This window comes from Eptatretus burgeri, chromosome 13 (genome assembly GCF_056783735.1).
Source record: "Eptatretus burgeri isolate ZD-2024b chromosome 13, Ebu_testis_v1, whole genome shotgun sequence".
Lineage (NCBI taxonomy): Eukaryota > Metazoa > Chordata > Myxini > Myxiniformes > Myxinidae > Eptatretus > Eptatretus burgeri.
In genome coordinates this window covers 46391210-46412720 of record NC_140973.1, presented here as the reverse complement: position 1 = coordinate 46412720, position 21511 = coordinate 46391210, and the positions used below count along the sequence as shown (strand labels likewise).

General features: G+C 43.4%; 1 long non-coding RNA gene across 1 annotated transcript in view; it reads right to left on the bottom strand.

Moving 5' to 3' along the window:
* The window catches only part of LOC147014396 (uncharacterized), a 37215-nt gene extending 15704 nt beyond the window's left edge, over nt 1–21511 (bottom strand). The window contains exon 1 of the long non-coding RNA XR_015050438.1: nt 20553–21511. This is a non-coding gene — a long non-coding RNA (uncharacterized LOC147014396). The remainder of the gene's footprint in view (nt 1–20552) is intronic.

Genomic DNA, 21511 nt, shown 5'->3' with positions numbered 1-21511 from the left:
CCTTTCGGAGTTGTCCGAGAGTCACGACCTAAATTCCGGGTGTTCAGTGGGAGACGGCTCTACTGCTCCACCTGGCGGCCGTTCCTCGCCACCGACCCCCGGCCCACAACAATATTTCTTCGTACAAGCGTGGTGTACTGTTTGTGAAATCGAAATGCGTTGCGTATGTAATAGAAAGACGTGTCCCCCCTATAATCACGTCACTTTATACACCCACCAAACCTTTGGCTTTGTTGACGTTGTTTCCCCTCAATCTGTCCTGAATGTTCTCTTTACAGCGCGCACAAGCCTTGCAGACCGAGTTTTGGTGGGATATTGAGATGGGTGCCGAAAAAGGCATCCTGTTTACCACAGGAAGCTCATGGTGGAACCGTTATAGCTCGAGATGGAGCCGTTGTGGTGAAACCACCTTACCCACACATGCTTGACGACCAATGGTAAGTGATGTATCAAAAAGTATAACAAGAATGAGGAATCCAATATTGTCCTGGAACGGTTTTATTTAACCGAACATTGGAATGTAACAAGCTTTGCACTGCACACCTCCTGACCTATCACCCCGAACTCCTCCTTCTTCCTCATCGCACCCTCGAACGTCCAGTCTATGCACAACACCACATATCCCCCTTTCTTTAACCAGTATGCATTCCGTATCTCAGTGGACAACAATAATATCCATTAACTTAACTAGAAGTTGAAATGTAGTAATTGCCACAGCATGGATTAACCATAAAACAAGTAATAATAAACATGGCAACTGTTTAAATTGGCTTCCTTTTCTTCATCTCAAAGGACTTTATGTTACTTCATCACATCATCTTGAGTTCAGACTAGAGGTCTGCGAATTCAGGCATCCTGGCTGACCGGCACATGTTCTGATGTGTTTTGCGCTGGTGGTGCAGTGACATCAGGAAGGAGTGGTAGCTCGGCGTCATCTCTTGCATTCCTTTTACAGGCAAATGCTAAATGAGATGCATTCAAGATCCGTCCATCGGACAGTTTGTACGTGTGAGATCCTCTTTGCTCCATAACTTGCAGAGGCTGCAGAGGTTCCATAACTCCAAAACACTGAAAATTTGGATTGTCCTTTTCGGAGGATGCTCGGTTTCCTCACTCGGACGAAGGAACCACATTCAAAGTTCACATCCTTTGCTTCACGGCGTTTGTCGGTGTACACCTTTTGTTTGTTCTGCTTCTCTTGTACTCTGAGCGCTGTGCCTGTGTGATGGTGTGTTGGGCTTTGGCATCTGCAAACCAGATACATGTTGCTTGTAGTGTGCATCTCTCTCCCATGAAGCAGTTCAGCAGGTGATTGCTGTATTGTGGCATGGCGAGTTACCCGGTATGTTTGAAGAAAGTCCGTTGTAAATGTTTTCCAGTCTTTCCCTTCAATGTTAGCAGTGAGCAAGCTTTCCTTTAAGTTTCTATTGAATCGCTCAATTTCCCCATTCGTTTGTGGGTAGTACACTGCTGACTTCCTGTGGGTAATGTCTCTGTCTTTCAGAAAGGTTTCAAATTCCTGGGATATGAATTGTGAACCGTTGTCAGATATCAACTCTTTGAGTTACCTTCTCTGCTAAAGACAGTTGACAGGAACTTGATCACTGTAGTGGAAGTGACCTTGGAGGTGAAGGCAATTTCTGGCCATTTGCTAAAGTAATCATTGAGAGTGATAGCGAAACGACAATCCAGTGGCACAGAATCAAAGGGCCCCACAATGTCGATTGCCAATTTCTCCCAAGCGGCATCGGGATAAGGAACCGGCTGTAGTGGTGATGCGTGTGTCACAGCTGTCTTGTAGTGCTGCTGGTATGTAATGCAAGCCTTGATTACGGACTCGACTTGCGCGTCCATTCCCGACCACCAATACAGATCTATTAACCGCTGCTTTGTCCTCGCTATGCCCTGGTGCATTCCATGCGCTAATTTGATGAAATGCGGCTGTAACGCCTCCAGGACAAGAAGGCGGTGAGTAGCTCTCATCACGCAGTCCTCTTGGAGTGACAGTTCAGTTTGCAATCTGAAGTAAGGAAGGAGATCAGGATCCAGGCATTATGACGTTTTTGGCCAGCGTTTTGTGAGCAATTCACACAATTTTGTTTGAATGGGGCAGGAAATACAGGCCGTTTTGAATTCTTCAGCTGTCACCTCAGTGAGGGCCTACATGAGCACGACAACCTCAACATCATCCTCCAGACTGGGCTCTGAAGTAGGTAGTGGAAGGCGAGACAAGCAATCAGCCATTACGTTTTCAGAGCCAGGCTTGTACTGAATGTCATAATTGAATGACAGAAGCCGTGCAGACCATCTGGCCACGTGCATTCCAACTCTTCCAAATCCTTTCGTGGAAAGCATGTAGTGAGAGGACTGTGGTCAGTGCGTTAAAGTGAAATGTCTACCCCAGAGATAAGTCCTCCACTTCTCTGTCACCCACACGCATCCAAGTGCTTCCTTTTCCCCCGTGAAATATTTTCTTTCCGATTCAGTCAGCGTTTGGGATGCAAATGTGATAGTTTTCTCCATTTTGGCAGCATGAATTTACATCAGCACCACTCCAAGACCATAATCGGAGGCATCAGTTGTCACTATGGTGTGTAGCTCTGGATCAAAGAGAGTGAGAACTGGACTACTGACAATCAGTTATTTAACCAAATCGAAACTTTGCTGCACTGTGACTGACCAGGAGAAGGTGGATGGTCCCCACAGTAATTCTCTCAGTGGTTCAACGACTGATGCATAGTTAGGGATGAACTTTGCATACCATAACGTGAGCCCGAGAAGCGCAAGCTCTGCACGTCTTTTGGTGGGGGTGCTTCTGACACCGCAACAACATGGGCAGGGTCAGGTATCAGTCCTGTGTGTGACACTACATGTCATAAAAATGACAGCTCTGTCTGTCTGAAATGGCATTTTGAAAGGTTCAGTTTCAGTCCAGTTGTATCGATGCGCTGTAGCATGCTCCGAGATGTTTGTCATGTGCTTCGGGAGTCCCTCCAAAAACGATTACATCATCAAGGTAACACTGAGCTCTGGGTTTTTCTTTTTTTTAAATGGCAGGCATCATCCTCGGAAAAGAGCTTGGTGCTGAAGTAAGCCCGTAAGGGATTCGTTTGTAGCGAAACAGTCCCTCATGTGTAATGAAGGCAGTAAGGTCCCTGCTGTACTCATGCAATACAACCTGGTGGTACGCACTTTGCAGATCCAAGGTAGAGAAAAGTGTGCTGCCTCGCAGCTCCGCAAACATTTCCTCCATTTGCGGAAGAGGATATCCATCAATCACCACCGCTTTATTTGGTCCTCTTAAATCCACACACAGACAAATCCCTCCATTTTTCTTCATTGCCACAACGATTGGTGAAACTCACTGTGATGATTCGATTGGCTCAATTACATCCAGTTTAGCGAGCTTTTTCAGTTCCTGTGAAACAGCATCTCTCACGGACAAAGGTAAATGGTGCACCTTATGCTGGACTGGAGTCACATTGGGTCACTGTTTAACGAGATAAATAAATCCCGTTACAGAACCAAGGGTGCCCTCCATGCTGTCACCTGTAACATTTGCGACTGGGGTTTGATTTGCAGTGCTTTGGGTGGTAGAAGTAATGTGACCATTCAGTAGTTGCATGTCAAGTGCAGCAACCAGGTCTCTGCCCAGAATGGCAGTGGGCAGAGGTTGGTGACGGTTTGAAGACAAAGCTTGTTGTTCAAGCTTTCCCACATAATACACTGCCATTTAGCACTCCAGCTCATCGGAGCATTGACTTCTGAACATCATTTTCAGGTCCATCTCGATGGTCAGGTAAGCAGGGTGCATATTGAATTCTGGTTTCCATCAAGGCTCTGTCTTGGCACTGGCATTGTTTAATACATATACATTTCTGACATGCCTAAGACATGAGTCAAAGAAGCACATATATGCCGATGGTACTGTATATTGCTTTGGCCACAAAAGATCAATTCCTGTGGAAAGTTGATGAAAATCTTACTTGTAACTTGACCACACTCAACGGCTACTTCCAAATTGGAGGCTGAAGCCGAACCCCACTAAAACGGTAATTACAACTTTGCATTTGGATAATAAATCTGACAGCACAGAATTAGATGTTTCCTTCTGTGAAAATAAGTTGTATCTATCCGAAGTATTTCTGAGTGACTTTTAACAGAAGCCTTATCTTCTGCCACCATCTCGAAAGAACAAGAGATAAGGTGTTTTCTCGTATAGTCCTGGGCCCGGTTGCTCAAAGCATCGTTAAACCTATCATTAGCCTAACAATCGATTAAACCTATCATTAAATTAACGTTAGGTTTAATGCTGTTGCTCAAAGTTATCGTTAACTTTAACGATCAATTAAATCCCTCTTAACCTTTGAGTAACACTGTTAAATCCTGTCCTTTGCTAATCTATCGTTAAGGAATTTAATGATCGATTAAGCCGAATCGATCATTAAATTTAACGATGCTTTGAGCAACTGGGCGCTGGTGCAGAAACTCGCTGCAATTTTGTGGGGCGCCAAATGCAAAACACGACAGATGGCTACAATAGCCCTTGTCCTTTCAACTGCAGAGTACTGCACTCCTGTAATGGCCTACGACACTCGTACCAAACTCTTAGACTCCCTATTGAACAGTGCGTTCCGACTGGTTTTGGGAACTTTGAAGTCGACACGTGTCGACTGCATCCCAATCTTGTCACATATTGAACTCCTCCAAGATTCGGCAAGATGTCCAGATCAACTGTCCCTTGGGTCAAATCAACAGAAATCCGAAGATACCTTTATATCAGGATCGTAAATCATCCGAGGACAAGATTAAAGTCCCGAAAGCCTATCTGGGAGAGCAGTATTATGCCCAGTCTTGATGACACACAACAATGGCAGACTGCTTGGAACAACTCAACAGCTGACAACAAACACTTTGTTTCTGACCCTTCAGTTGAACTTGAAGGCTTTAACCTGCCCCGCAAAGAGCCTTCTTGTATGCCTAGTCGAGGCTCGTGGAAGAGCTAGTACACTGACCGGATCATGCTGTAACAGACAAAAACAGGGTGGAAAAGGGATAGTAAAGACGTACACAAAAGGAGCAGTCGAGAGAGGGAGGAAACACCAACAGCAGAGTTGAAGGCCAAGATAGAGATAGACTTGAACAAACAATGGGTGTGAGGAGGAATGGGGGGCAGGAAAGGATGCATTGTGTGGACAAGATAGATATAGAAGAAAACTCAGGAAGGAAAACTGGAAATTTGGAAGGAGGAGGGATTGAGGTGCCGTTAACGAGGGTCGAAAAGATCATGGTTTTGGATTGGGGACGATTCTGAGATAGTGGTGAACAGCTGTTTTGAAGAACAAGAGGGGAAAATGAGACTGAAGAGGTGCAAGCTAAACCCGATATGGACATCTCATGAAAGATGTGCACAAAAACCTTTTCTATGGAAGATGAGGTCAACACCAGAGTCTGGTTGTGGACACCCATACGAAAGCATGACCAGTATTATATCTGAATGTCCCATCGGTTCCTGCACTTCAGGTCTGGCTGACATTCATATAGGCTATGTGCAGTTATGTGGCTTTAGTAACTCGACATAAAACGAGAAAAAAAACAAAAACGTTGCCATTCCAATGCCATACGATAGCAGAATAAGGAGAAGAAGAAGAAGAATAAGAATAAGAACAACAACAACAACAACAACAACAACAACAACAACGAAGAGGGGGTTCGATTGAGATGTTTATGATAATGAAGGGTAATGATGAAATAAGTGCAGAAGACTTATTCAGCAGAATAGACAGTGATAGGATCAGGGCCATAGGATGAGAGTATATAAGAGGAGAGTTAGGATGGTAGGAAGACAGGGGTCTTTAACTCAGAGAATAGTTACTTTGCACACACTAAATGAAAAGTGGGGTGAAACAATTGGTTCATGTCCGTTCCATCCGTCTTTCTGTCTAATCAGTTTATGATCAAGGAACAGCTTATTTAAATTGAATAATATATTTTGAACACTAATCAGAAGACAAGTCTGCCGTTTTAGCGTATTTTGGCTCTGAATTTGGCCTGATCATACATGCACAGAGAGGAGCGATATATGTATATATCACATACGATCTGCATGCCCAGCAATCAAGTAGAATTGAAAATCATTCCAGAGGAAATTTACTGTTTTTCAGGACGTTGTAAAGGACACAAACAACAGGCACGAATAACGAACGTAGCATGTCAGATAGGGTGGTGTTATAGACACTGGGGAAAATGGTGGTAAAACCCTGAATTAATTTATCTATGCGCCTTTAAACCTCTTTAAACCTTTATTTAAATTGAATTATACACTTGATGGTGGAACACAAATCACCTTCATAATACTTCCAAGAACCATACACCATATCGACATATAGCTTGAGAAGGTGTGGCATGTACTGTATGTCAGGGTAAAGAAGAGGGCACCAATATGACGATGTACGATGCTGATTGATGCTACATTCTATGGTGATCAATAAAACCTCCATCTCCTAAACTGTGATTCAACATCATCTCATTACAGTGTATAAGGGTGGCTGATGTACAAGACCACTTCAGTCGTGCTAAAACTTCCGAATGTGTTTTTAACGATATTTAAAATCATTATTTTATTAAAAATTGAAGGTTCAGGAGGGCCTTGCCATTCGTGGGTTTCACCTTCATGGATTTCCTCGACAGCGATTAATTTATTGACACAAGGTATGCAGATTGCGGTTAATGCGCTGGAATAATCACGGGATGGTGAACTATTTTCCACATTTATTCACCTAATCAATATGGGCCGTCAACACAATAACACCTTCAAACCTTCCAACATCATAATCACCATCATCTCCATCAATCGTCGATCATCATCATCACCACCATCGCATTGAATAAAGTTGGTCATCTATATTATTAAAGGTAAGTTTCTCAAGATCTTAATAACTCAAGAAAATAAACTTTATTTTATGTTCTTATTACAGGAAAATAAGCCTGGTGTTGACTAATGGTTAAGTTGGTCGGCTTAAGATTTTAGGGTCTTGAGTTTGATCCTGTCGTGCTGTTAAATAACACCAGGTGGGATGACTCAGTGTGTCATCCTTCAAAGGTTGGCAAAATGAGTACCAGGTTACTGGAAACAGGGGACACTGCATCAGTGGCACAACCGTGCTTCCAGCAATGATGCAACCAGCAGCCACAAGCTGCATACAAAATAGTAATTCAGGAAAATAATACTTTATTTCCTGTTCTTAATAACTTTTTTATTCATGAAAATAAATAGCACAAAAACAATACACATGTTAATTAAGGGTACAGTTCGGACAAATGTTAAAGTTGAAGTCCCGAACACTATTTTCCCCATTACCCCCTAAGTTTGTGCATCACGGATTTGCAGTTCACGGTGATTTTTCAGAACATGACTCTGCGAATGGCAAGGCCCTCCTGTATATGCTTGACCACTCTACGTGGCATCGTGTTCTATGAACTCTCTCGTTAATGCATGGAATGCTCTCCCTGGAAAGGTAGTGGCAGCAGAAAGAGTCGATAGTTTTACATTGGAATTAGATAGGTACCTGAAAGCATTGGAGATAGAGGGGTGCAGGGATGTTGATAGGACTTATAGGTATCATGCATGTGGATGGGTGATGGTATGCATGTGTTGTGGTTGTGATGTCTGTGGGAGGGTCTCATTCGAAAAGTGAGAATGGTATGTGGTCAGTCTTTATGCATTCGTCTTCCCCCTACCCCCAACAACAAAAAAAAACATTCATTTTGAGTAATGATAAAAAAAACACTTTTCGTTTAACTATATTTTTTAAGTTTGTGTATCGACACGTCCTTCGTCCTCCCGTTGAGTTTGAGACTGTGGCCTAAGGTGGATTTGTTTGGTCTGGTCTTGCTGTAGTACAGGCATGATGGGCTGAATGGTCTCCTCCTGTGTCAAAGTTCCTTGTTATTCCTTGTTCTAACAACAATTTCACCTTCTTTATATTTGCTGTTAGGAGGTTATTTTTGGGCTCGTCTTTTAAAACGCCTTCAATTTTTTTGCCACAATTTGTCTGGCATTCTGTCAAACATGTCAAGCTCTGCAAATGAGTATCGTTTTAAACCTTCATTGCATAATGTGTCGGAATGTTTTCAAGGTCATGTCTGGTTAAAGTTTTTCGGGTTTTTTTTTCCACTTTTCTCAGTCAGACTCGTAGATTAGACACAAGGAGCTCATGATCTGTCCCACAGTCTATCTGGTAGTGTTGGCAGATTGCACAGCGCCTCTCCATCTTCGATTCAATATGATCTCCATGCTGCCCGTGGGGTGAAGTCCGTACGTACAGTCGATGCTTTGGTTGTTTGAACCAAGTGTTTACAATTATGAGATCATTCTCCAAACAGAATTCTGGAGTTCGCTCCACTGACTCATCTCAGATACCAATCAGAGAAAGTTCTGCCTGGCCTTGACCCTGCTTCGGTGACGGACCCAGACGGTCTCAGTGCCCATGTTCTCGAATTTGAGGTCTGACCCACAGCTGCGCCTTCCACCTGAATCAAAGTTAACTTTTCCAAACTTGATCCATCGTGTTTTTAGATCCTCGTGGAGGATCTCTAAGTCTTACTCACGGTGTTGTTCTTGTGGACTTTTTTGTTTCACAGCCTACAGTTTTCATCGAAACTTCCTGAAACTTGGCGTATATATGAAAAATACCCTGCGCAGACAGTAACCATCTCCGATTTTGAAAATTCCTCCCAGAAAAAAAGTTATGACGTCAAAATATCTCCGCTAATGGAAATCGCCTAAAAAATTATCTCCGAAACTAGGCAAGCTTTTTGAATTCTGTTTGCGGGAATCGAACAGGGCATTGGCAGAGATGAATTACGCACATATTATAATCACTATGACGTCATATCAATTTTTATGATGTCATTCCTATTTTTTGACATGTTTTGTTTTTTGTTTCATTTGTTTCACAGCCTACAGTTTTCATCGAAACTTCCTGAAACTTGGCATGTATATGTAAAAATACCCTGCGCAGACAGTAACCATCTCCGATTTTGAAAATTGCTCCCAGAAAAAAAGTTATGACGTCAAAATATCTCCACTAATGGAAATCGCCTAAAAATTATCTCAAACTAGGCATGCTTTTTGAATTCTGTTTGCGGGATTCGAACAGGGCATTAGCAGAGATGAATTACCGCACATATGATACATCACTATGACGTCATATCAATTTTTATGACGTCATTCCTATTTTTTGACATTTTTTGTTTCACAACCCAGAGTTTTCATCGGATCCTCGTGAAACTTACCATGTATGTGCAGAAAGCCCACGCGCAGGCAGTAACCATCTCCGATTTTGGAAATTCTTCCTAGAAAAAAAGTTGACATCATAATATCGCCGCTAATGGAAATCACCTATACCATGATCTCTGAAACTAGGCAAGCTGTTTGAATTTTGTTTGCGGGAATCAAGCTGGGCATTAGCACAGATAATTTATTGCAAACCTGATACATTACAATGACGTCATATTCGTTTTTATGACGTCATCATTAAGAGGACGAGGATCTTAGCTCATTCAAGCTTGTTCCTGCTTTTGTTTGTCCCTGTCTGCTGTGTATATTTTCATTGAAAATTTTCCGTGTTAAATCATATCTTGTGGTCGATATTGTTTAATTTGTGTTTTCGTGCAGCCTTGGCCTTCTCGGAGAGCCGGAGCTTAATCGTCTTGGATTTTAGGTTGTTTTGTCCTCTTGTTTCTCTCACTTTTTTTTCCAAAAATGTTGTTCTTTCTGTCTTTTTAATGTTGTCCTCTCCCTCGTCGCTTCAAAAAAAAAAAAAAAACCCCAAAACTCTTTCACTCGGACACGATCTTATTCTGCCTTTTACCTGTACTTCCTGTACATCTCCTTTTCCTCGATCATTTTGTCAATATCTTCCTTGAAGAAAACACTTCTTCCTTTTTCCTTGAAAATCTTTTGAAAACGCAATAAAATGCTTCACTTCCCTTATCTCTGTGGCATCAGCACCAGTGTGTTCTTCTTTATCACTATCTATTCTTATTCTTCTCAGGGCAATTTTACAATTCTGTCTTTCACTGAAGTGCTTGGTCTGTCATTCATCCTCCAGTTCCTACAGCCTGACCTTTTGCCATGCTTTAAACAACAAATCCTTCCATCCTTCCCATGATCTTTATCTCAGAATGTTAAATATGGGTATGTTAAGAAGCCCAATTTGCAAAGGTTGCCTGCGCACTACAATCAATTTCCCTTCACCTTCTTTTACAGTGTCAAACCCCTCAGTGTCACCACCATACCCCCCACATCTCCTACGAGCCCACATCATTCCAACCCCACCCCTTCAACATGTCCCCCTCTTCAGCATCCCTCGACTTCATGTTCCCCCTTTCTGTATTCCCCCTCACCCCATCCTCTCTCAAAGCTTTCCCCTCATTTAGCTTCTCTTTCATCCCACCCTCTCCTAGGTTCCCCCTCACCTCACCCTCTCCAAGACTCACCTCACCCACCCCTCAAAGCTTTCCTCCCAAACCACTCTCTCAATGATTCCCCCTCATCCTGCCACTCTCCCCCCCCCCCATGGCTCCTCCCTAATCTCACCTCCCCCAATCTCACCTTCTCTCATTCTCATCCACTCCCCACCCCTCCCCTACCCCTTACCATCCTGCCTCCCTCCAATCTCCCCCCTCCCCCCTCAATATCCCACCTCCTCCAATATTCACTCAAGCAGATTGTGCAGCCATCTCTCTTCAGGACTGCTCTCCCATATCTACTGCCCCTGATGTTAATTCAGCCTTGCAATCCTTCCACAGAAATCTTCTGTCTGTCTCTGTCTCTGTCTGTCTCTCTGTCTCTGTCTGTCTGTCTGTCTGTCTGTCTGTCTGTCTGTCTGTCTGTCTCTCTCTCTCTCTCTCTCTCTCTGATTCATCCCATCACATCTTCAACTACAAGGGCACTCGGTAGAGCGCATACCTCCGCCACGTAATGCCTGATCCATGAGGACATATCGGACCCAATACATTTTTGAAATATCATGCTATATATCGTTTTGGCCCTTTCTCTCAACGGAAAACAATCACTTTATAAATTAAATAATTATCGTATCGAGATCCGAAATCGGATCTTCACCAAAATCGAATAATTTCTTCCTTGTCACACACCCAACATGTCCACCAAGTTTCACCTGAATCCACATAAACATTTTGGGATATCGTGCTACATATAGTTATTGGCCCTTTCCCTCAATGGTGAAGAATCACTTTAAAAATTCTAGTCGTCGGATCCGGATCCAGATCTTCACCAAAATCTTAACAGTTTGTCCTTGTCACACATGCAAACTGTCCACAAAATTTCATCTGGATCTGTCTGCAACTTTTTGAGATATCCTGTGCACAAACAAACAAACAAACAAACAGACAGAAAGGGGTGAAAACATCATCTTGAGGTTATTATCCAACTCTTCTTCCCACTAATAGTGCACTGAATCCTGTGGTGAGGCAGTTGCTCTGAAACAACTTACCTTCTCTTCCTGAATGGCAAATACAACTGAAGGCAGTCTCAGTGCATTCTAAAAAGTCCGCAACAAGTGTGCCTACAACAAGTCCACTCTCAGGAGAGCCAGAAAACAACATCTGTCCAATGTCTAAGATTTAACTTTCAAACTTGTCTCCATCCTTTAAAACCTGGCAGTGCCTTGTTAAGTCTTTTCTGGTGTACGCTCCCTCTCCATCCATTCCCTCTCTTCAAATGGCACCACAGCCAACTCCACTCGTGAGAAGGCTGAATACCAAAATTCTGTGTTCGCTTCCACACTCTCTGTACCCATCCTTCCCTGTTGTATCCAACTGTTCCTGGACTCTGTGTCTTTTGTACCTGAGAAGGTGGAGAAGTTTCTGTCAATCCTTGACTGATTCTGCTACGAGATCGGATAGCATCAGCTCACGTGTCCTAAAAACCTGCTCTGCTGCTCTTGCACATTCTCTCTCTACCCTTTTCACCTTATCATTTTCTCGAGGTTATCTCTGATTTTTACCACCTCTTCTCCAACATTGCTCCTCTGTGCTCTCAGTCCTGTGAACCTCCCCAGGAACTCTAGGATACATGCATTCTTCCAATAGCCCCTCCTGGTTAAACCCCCAAAGTTGAGACTGACTGCACACCTCACCTCTTTTATTCTTCGCTTCTCCCTTCTATGGAATGACCTTCCAGAGGCTGTTCTCTCTCACTCTTCCATCAAGGATTTCAAGAAAGCAGTGCACCACCATCTCTGGTCACCCCAATTCTGACCCATGGATTTTTACTTCCATTAACCTTTCCTAACTCAACCATTTTACTTGTTAGTTCCAGTGTTTCTTCTCCTCTACCCCTCCTCTTTTCCTGATACCTTGCTATTTGTCCCACTGTCAGTTCTACCATGCTCTTCCATGAGCCTCACTCTTATAATATAAAAAATCAAGTCCATACTTTCCTGAAATCCCTGGTGCTCCTGCCTCTCCAATTTTTTCATTCCAGTCTCACATAATATTTAAAACATTTCCTGAAGGCACCTGTTCCACCATTTCCTGCAACTTCCCATGAAACTTCTCTGCAATGTTTTTCATCTTCAGCAGATGTGGGGGCACACATCTGAATTATGATGGTGTTCAATGGATGTCCTTTCATTCTCACTGATATTAACCTATCGTTGACTGGATTGTATCCCAGTATTGACTCTCTACCATCTTCTTCTTTAAAAATACCACCTCTCCATTTCTTTTGCAGGTGTTGTGACCAGAAAATAACACTTTCTAATGTTCAGACAAGTTGATCCAAACCAGTACTCCATTTGAGTTCTCTTATCCCCAACATTTAAATTATTGCCGATTCCACCTCTCGATCATAACTATAATATCCTGGTTCATTGAGCTTACATTCCATGTCCTGATTCTGTGGACTTTAGAGAAGCTCAGGGTTCAACCTTGAATTATGGTGACCTCAGTGACTGGATTTCCTTTCAGGTTTAATTCAATCACCATCATTACTGCCAGTCCTATTTATCAGAACACTTTGCATACTCTTCTCCAGTACATACAGTACCATAAGAAAGTATTCACACCCCTCGACTTTTGTCACATTTTGTTGTGTTGCAGCCTGAACTTAAAATGGATTAAATTAAAAAAATTGTCACCGATCTACACAAAATACCTCATAATGACAAAGTGAAAACTTTTTTTAGAATTTTTAAAATAAAGTAATTAAAAATGAAAAGCTGAAATGTTTTGCATCAATAAGTATTCAACCCCTTTGCTAAGGACACTCCAAATTGAGCTCAGGTGCATCCAGTTTCCTTTGATCATCCTTGAGATGTCTCGACAACTTGATTGGAGTCCATCTGTGGCCAATTCAATTGATTGGACATGATTTAGAAAGAAACACACCTTTCTACATATGGTCCTACAGTTGACAGTGCATGTCAGAGCAGAAACTCCACCATGAAGTCCAAGGAACTGTCCGTATAACTCAACGACAGAATTTTGAGGAGGCATAGATCTGGGGAAGGGTATAAAACAATTTCTAGAGTGTTGAAAGTTCCCAAGAGCACAGTGAGTTCCATCATTAGGAAATGGAAAGAATATCGAACGACCCAGACTCTTCCTAGAACTGGACGTCCGACCAAACTGAGCAACAGGGCAAGAAAGACCTTGATCAGGGAGGTGACCATGAATCTAATGACCACTCTGACAGAACTACAGAGTTTCTTGGCTGAGATAGGAGAACCTGCCGGAAGGACAACAGTCTCTGCATCACTTCACAAATCTAGGCTTCATGGGAGAGTGGCCAGACAGAAGCCACTCCCTAAGAATAAGGCACATCACAGCATGCCTGGAGTTTGCAAAAAGGCACGTGAAAGACTAAGAGCATGAGACAAAAGATTCTGCGGTCTAATGAGATGAAAATTGAACTATTTGGCCTTAATGTATAGCACCACATTTGGCAGAACCCTAGCTCAGCTCATCACCCATCTATCAACATCCTTACTGTGAAGCACCATGGTGGCAGGATCATGCTATGCTTTTCAGCAACAGTAGACCATGGGCCAAGCCCAAAAATTATGCTTAGTTTTTGAGTTCCGTGATCTACACCTGAGAAGTACTTACAAGTGTGTGAGGTATGTTAAATAGGTGTGTATTAAACATAAATTACATGTTCCCACGTTTGAAATTTGCACATTTAAGTAGAAATGTTAAAAACAAAGGAAAAGTTAAATCCCATTGTGAAGGACTTTCCTTTCCCTAGCAACGGCGATATTCATACTTCTTAATCGTTTTCTTGAGAACTAAAATTGAATGGTCAAGCAAACTGGTATAATTGTGCAGATCAACAAATGATAGAAGATTTAATTCTGTGAATTTTTTAATATTAAAAAACCATTTGGATGGTTGTTGCTATGAGAAAAATTCCCCAAGCAACCATTTCTGGTGAAACACATGAATTGAATCACTTGGTAAGTAAAGTAAATATTTAGACTCGAGATAGAACTTTTGAATGGACAAGTAATCCGAGTACCCTACCAACCATACATATTCTTGTATTTTTAATGACCAAAAAATATTGTGTACTAATCACCTGAATATACTACTTTCTCAGTAGTTTCTGACATGTTATGCTATACAGGAATCATACATACATTTAATGATTTATACATGTGAAAGTAATGCTTCCACACAAATGCTGCATAAACTATTACAGGTATATTACTGCCATTTCATTGATGAAATAATTTGTGTCAGGTCAGGTTCGATCTGTGACCTGCTACAGGTACCATGTAAACCTGTACTAACCTGTTCCATGGTCGGGTTGTCGGCGACTAAACCGTCTCCCCCACCAGGTTTTCTGGTGAGGAGGGTGTTTGGATATGGACACCCAGCAGGATTAAAAACAAAACCCGTCAAAGGGCGGAGGAGCTCCTTGTGAGCCAACGGCCATCCATATCTAGTGCCCAACTGTGTCTGCGGACGTCCTCCTGCAGTTGGGTCACTTCTTATTAGGAGGTTGGTGGCAGGATTTGCACTCCGGCCACCGTAAAACCCTTCATTCCGCAAAACGCAAAAACGCAAAAAAATCTGAAAACCCACTCCGTGGGAGTACCTCCTGTGCAGCTTCCCTTCGCAGGGCAGCTCACCGGATGACGGGATTGGGGCAAAGCCTTTGGGACCCCCAATCTTTGATAGGAGGGAAACCACGGGGTAACATCCCTGGGTCAGATTGCGGGAGAGTGTGTCGGAGTGGTGCTGAGGTGTCGTCCACCAGACGGCGGTCTCCTTGGGTTAACCTGAGGCGGTCCTTTCGGGTGGGTGCCTGGAATGTCCTATCCCTAAGAGAGGATGATCACCTGTCTCTGTTATCATCTGAGCTCAAGCGTTTGGACATCGGGATTGCAGTTCTCTCTGAGGTTCGGAGACCGGATTGCGGCGAGATAATGGTGGGTGGTTACACCTACTATTGGTCTGGTCGCTCTGATGGTTACCATACCCAAGGAGTTGCTGTAGCTGTGTCCAATAAGCTGACCCCAATGATAATTGAGGTAACACCGGTCAACGAGCGTATTATGAGATTAAGGATTCGTCACTCCTTAGGTGTCATTTCCCTGGTCTCTGTTTATGCTCCGACTGAGGCGAGTGATCTCACCGTGAAGGATGCATTCTACGCCACACTCGAGTCTGTGGTTGATCAGTGCCCCAGACGAGATACACTTCTAGTCTTGGGGGATTTCAATGCATCGACTGGAACTGATAGGGATGGTTATGAGGTGTGTGTTGGTCCCCATGGGTCAGGAACTATGAACCAGAATGGCACTAAGTTCCTTGACTTTGCAAGAAGTCATGGACTTAGGGTGGCTGGTTCATGGTTTCAGCGCCCACAAGCTCATCGCTGGACTTGGTATTCCAACGCTGGCGGTGTGGCAAAGGAGATTGACCATGTCCTCATTGACGGTCGTTGGAGGATGATCCAGAACTGCAGGGTCTACCGGAGTGCTCAGTTCCTCAATACTGACCACAGGCTTGTTGTAGCAACTCTAAAGCTGCACCTTAAATCCTGGAGAATGGTACCATCCCAGCCGAGGCTGGATGTTGCCAAGCTCAGGGATGAGAGAGTCGCTGAGGAGTTTGCGAACAGGCTGAGTGGACACTTGGGGGGTCTGGGTGCTTTGGGGGGTCCTGAAGAGTTGTGGAGCGCCTTCAAGACCACCGTCCTTGATGTTGCCGGTGGATGCCTTGGAGCTCACCGCAGGGCAAAGAAGAATTTTGTCTCTCAAGGGACACTGGATACCATTGACCAGAGACGCAGGGCCAGGCTGAATGGCAGAGCTGAGCTGTTCAGGGAGCTGAGGCGTAAAACTGTACGTGCACTGAGGGTGGACAAGGAGACCTATGTGCGAGGAATCTGTGAGGGGGTAGAGCATCACCTGTGGACAGGTGATTCTCGTCCCGCTTACAGGGGAATTCGCGCATTACGTTCATCCAAGCCCATCCCTCGGAGCACTGCAGTTAGAGCAGAGAGTGGTAGGCTCTTGACAGAGGAGTCTGAAGTGAAGGCCCGCTGGGCCGGTTACTTTGAGCGGTTGTACCAGGCTGATCCCCCAACTGTCGAGTTGGATGTCAAGGGTGTTACAATCCCTGTTGCTGACCCTCAAATCAACTGTGGTCCACCTACGCTTGTGGAAACACGGGCTGCGGTGAACCAGTTGAAACGGGGCAAAGCTCCAGGGATCTGTGGCATCCATGCCGAACTTCTCAAGGCTGGTGGAAATGCTGCACTCGTGTCGTTGCATGCACTTTTGTGCTCTGCCTGGAACACAGGCATCATCCCAACTGACTGTAAGAGGGGCCTTGTTGTCCCTCTCTGAAAAGGGAAGGGTGATCGCCAAGACTGCAACAACTACCGAGGGGTGACGCTGCTCTCAGTGCCGGGCAAGGTCTTTGCTCGGATAATTCTCGATAGGGTTCGCCACCATCTGCTTGAGCACCAGCGTCCAGAGCAGTCAGGCTTTACACCAAAGAGGTCAACGATTGACCGTATCCTTGCACTTCGTGTCCTCACCGAACGCAGACGAGAGTTTCGGCAGGGGCTGCTTGCAGCCTATGTTGATCTCTGTAAAGCGTTCGATTCAGTGAATCGGGATGTCCTCTGGAGGATTCTTGGTCTTCGTGGGGTGCCACCAAAACTGATCAATCTGATGTCTGAACTCTACTCTGATACTGAGAGTGCTGTGAAGTGTGGTGGTACCATCTCTGACTTATTTCCAGTTGTTACTGGAGTTCGTCAGGGATGTGTACTTGCCCCCACACTTTTCAGCACTTGTATGGACTGGATTCTAGGGAGGATGTCGGAGAGATCAAGTTGCGGTGCGTCATTTGGGAATGTCAAGATCTCGGACCTTGACTTTGCAGATGATGCAGTCATCTTTGCGGAGACTTTAGACATCCTCTTGGGGGCCCTCGAGGTGCTGAATGAGGAGTCGGAGCCGTTGGGATTATGAGTTTCTTGGGTCAAAACTAAGATCCAGGCTTTTGGTGACATCTTGGATGCTGCTGTCCTGTCTGTGTCTGTTTGTGGTGAGGATGTTGAGGTCGTGGAGAGATTCACTTACCTTGGCAGTGATATTCATGTCTCTGCTGGCTGCGAGTCAGAGGTCAATAAAAGTCTGGGTCGGGCCTGGGGAGTCATGGATTCACTGGATCATGGGGTGTGGCGCTGCCGGTACCTGTGCGGGAGGACGAAAGTCCGAGTCTTCAGGTCCTTGGTACTTCCAGTCTTGCTCTATGGGTGCGAGACTTGGACTCTGACCAAGGATCTGAGACGGATATTTAATTCCTTTGGTACCAGGTCTCTTCGGAGAATCCTTGGCTATCGCTGGTCGGATTTTGTGTCCAACGAGCGGTTGCTGAGAGAGACTCGGATGAGATTTGTTACCTGCATAGTCCGTGAGCGTCAGTTGCGGCTGTATGGACATGTGGCTCGTTTTCCTGACTCTGATCCTGCTCACCAGATTCTCTCAGCGAGGGAGTCTCATGAGTGGAGGAGGCCAGTGGGTCGACCACGTGCCTCATGGTTGCAACAGGTTGACCATCATCTCAAGGAGATGGGGATGGGCCTGGCATCTGCCTGGGGATGGCCAGACGGAGGCCCCTGGAGTACCGGCGGAAAGTGGACGCAGCGACGTGCTGTTCTGGCACATGCTCCCATACCTGACCTGACCTGACCTGAATATTGCATTATGTCTGTTCAGTCCACTCCCTCTTTTTGATAAAATGCATAACTATATATACAGTCCAACACACCCAGATCTTGTTTTTTTCATTTTTAAGTTCACCATTTACTTGTTACTGTTACATTTTGCTACATTTAACACACATATACAACCCCCCTCCCGCGCGCGCGCGCGCACACACACACACACACACACACACACACACACACACACACACACACACACACACACACACACACACACACACACACACACACACACACACACACACCTCAGATATTGTTGGTTTTATTTTAAAATCTTATTCTCTCCATCTCACTCTCTGCTACCATTCCCGTTTCTCTCTTAAGCTGCATGTATGTATGTCTCAATATAAAACTGTACTAAATATAATCAAAAGTTACTCAAGAGATACCATTCATGTAACGTTTATATACAAGCTCATTGCTGACGCATACTACTTTCTCAGTAGTTTCTGACATGTTATGCTGTACAGGAATCATACATACATTTAATGATTTATACATGTGAAAGTAATGCTTTTCCACACAAATGCTGCATAAACTATTACAGGTATATTACTGCCATTTCATTGATGAAATAAGCATGTTATTTCCAAGAGGATGTCATGATGTGAATTGTTTTACAAGCATACAACTCTAATTTGCTATGTAAAGTCATTAAATAAAGCTTAATTCCATTGAATACATGTAACTTTGTTCTATAACAAATCTTCTTCTTCTTCTTTCGGCTGCTCCCGTTAGGGGTCGCCACAGCGGATCATCCGTGTGATCCGCATAGTGATTTGGCACAGGTTTTACGCCGGATGCCCTTCCTGACGCAACCCTGGTCGCCTCTTACGACACAGGGATATGGTACACCTATTTTAACCGGGGTATACACCGGCCCAGTATACTGGTTCTCATTTCGCCGACCTCGGAAGGATGACAGGCTGAGTCAACCCCCTGGTGTATTAATTCAGTGGCCCAACGGGGCTTGAACGCAGGACCTTTTGGATCCCAAGCCACTGCCCTAACCACTGCGCCAACACACCAGGCTTTCTATAACAAATAGAAGATGCCAAATCTTAAAAACTTGACTTGACTGTCCCTACGGAAGATATGTGTTTTATTCCTACTGTTGATCCTGAAGCACAGGGTGCAGCAATTACATACATGTATCACATTATCACTACTCTTTACAACTATACAATGAAACAATGTACAACCTATATGTGTCATAATTTTTAAAAACTAAGGTGTATAAAATATGGTCAGTGTTGCAATAACAGATTTTAAAATTGTGGAAACACACATTACAATGAAAGTCACAAAACAGAGTTGATCACATTTGTTAAAAACAATGTCTGTTCATGTTTGAACATCTCAAATTAGAGTTACTGTCGCTTTTTAAAAAAAAGTCTCTGCTAACTGTTATGACTTTTTATTACAATGACATTTCTCTTCGATAGCAAACTGGTTGTGCTGATTTTCATAATATTAAATGAATGAATCATAAATTCCAGAAAGATTAAAACTCCTGGGCTGCCATTATTTCATAAACTTAAAATACTGGTTTATTTGATACTTCTAAAACTAGTGTGATTCATTACCTAATAAACATAAGTATACTCTTGAATATGAAATATTCCATGGTCATAACAATCAAAACGTGATGAAATGTTTATAGGACTATGGACTACTACAAGAAGTTACTTGACCTGTAACTGCTACTGGTGGTAGTAGTATACTCATTGACTAAACCCTATTACTAGTATGAGATCTAAGTTTTTAGATATAGATCTAAGTTAGACTCTAATTTAAAGTTTTAGCATTTTTAGATTTAAATGTTGCTGTTCAGAAATAATATTAAGTGGAAGTAAGATTAAGTAAGTGGAGTAAGAGTGGAAGTGTATCATGTGTATGGCATTGTCTTAGCTTGGAATGATACTTATAATATTAATAATACCATACAATACAACGGTATCGAGTCAGAAGATTCCTATGAGACGTGGAGATGGATATAAGTTCATAAAAATGTTCATACAATAATTTTTGTAGACAATTATTATACTGTCACCGCAAATCGCATAACTATCATTATCAACGAACAAATTATAATACGTGGGACAAGCAAGAAACAATAGTCGCCAATGGACAATAGAATATAGACAATAGACAATAGAGACAATCGAAAAAAAAGTATTGTACACTTGGGGGGAAAGATGAAAGGGCCGAATCATTTCATTCAAAAAAGGTAAACAAAATAGGATTCTTGTTCTCAATAAACAGTACTTACACTCTTTAGCTTGATTTTCTCGTTCTTGTCTTTTCTTGGCTCTCTCAATCCTTGTTTTGTCAGTAAATCGCATACAACATGCACGATGATATCCAATGGAGTGGTCGGGGCCAGCAGGGACAACATCGAGTTGATCTTCGGCCATCACAAGCTCTAAATAGAATCTTTGGATAGCTTTGGAAGCAATGACACCTTCTCTGGTATTCAAATCCTTCCAGTGATGGACACATTAGCGAAATTTTCTCCAGCTAACATCCGAAAAACTTATTAGTTTGTCTGCAGATTGGTCCACCAAATGCATGCAGCACTCCATGTTGTGTCGTACCACACGTAGATTTACTCACTCTTTGTTACATTGCGTTATGATGACACCCACTGTACGATGACTGTGATTGGCTTGTTTTGGTGGAGCCCCTGTTAAAAGCACTATGATTGGCCAATTAAGAACTAAGCTGACGTCATCACTTCCCTGAGATCGCCGGCTGCAAGAGTAATTTTAGCGTCCCTTTCTTCAGATTTCTGTCAAATACACGTATGTTTTGAAGATTCGAACATTAATAGACATACTTATAAATATACCCGAGGATCATTAAAGGTAAAATGAAGTACTTCTCTATTGCAGATCAGGGAAAGTAGGAATTTTGGGGCTCGGCCCATGGTCTACAGGGACTGGGAGACTTGTAAGGATAGGGGGAACAATGAATGGAGCCAAATACAGGCAAATCCTTGAGGAGAACCTGCTTCAGAGTGGAAAAGACCTTAGAATGTGGTGAACATTTACGTTCTAACAAGACAATGACCCCAAGCATACAGGCAAAGCAACACTGGAATGGCTTCAGAACAAGAACATGAATCCCTTGAGTGGCCCAGTCAAAGCCCAGACTTGAATCCCATTGAGAATCTGTGGAAAGACTTGAAGATTGCTGTTCACCGACTCTCTCCATCCAACTTGACAGAGT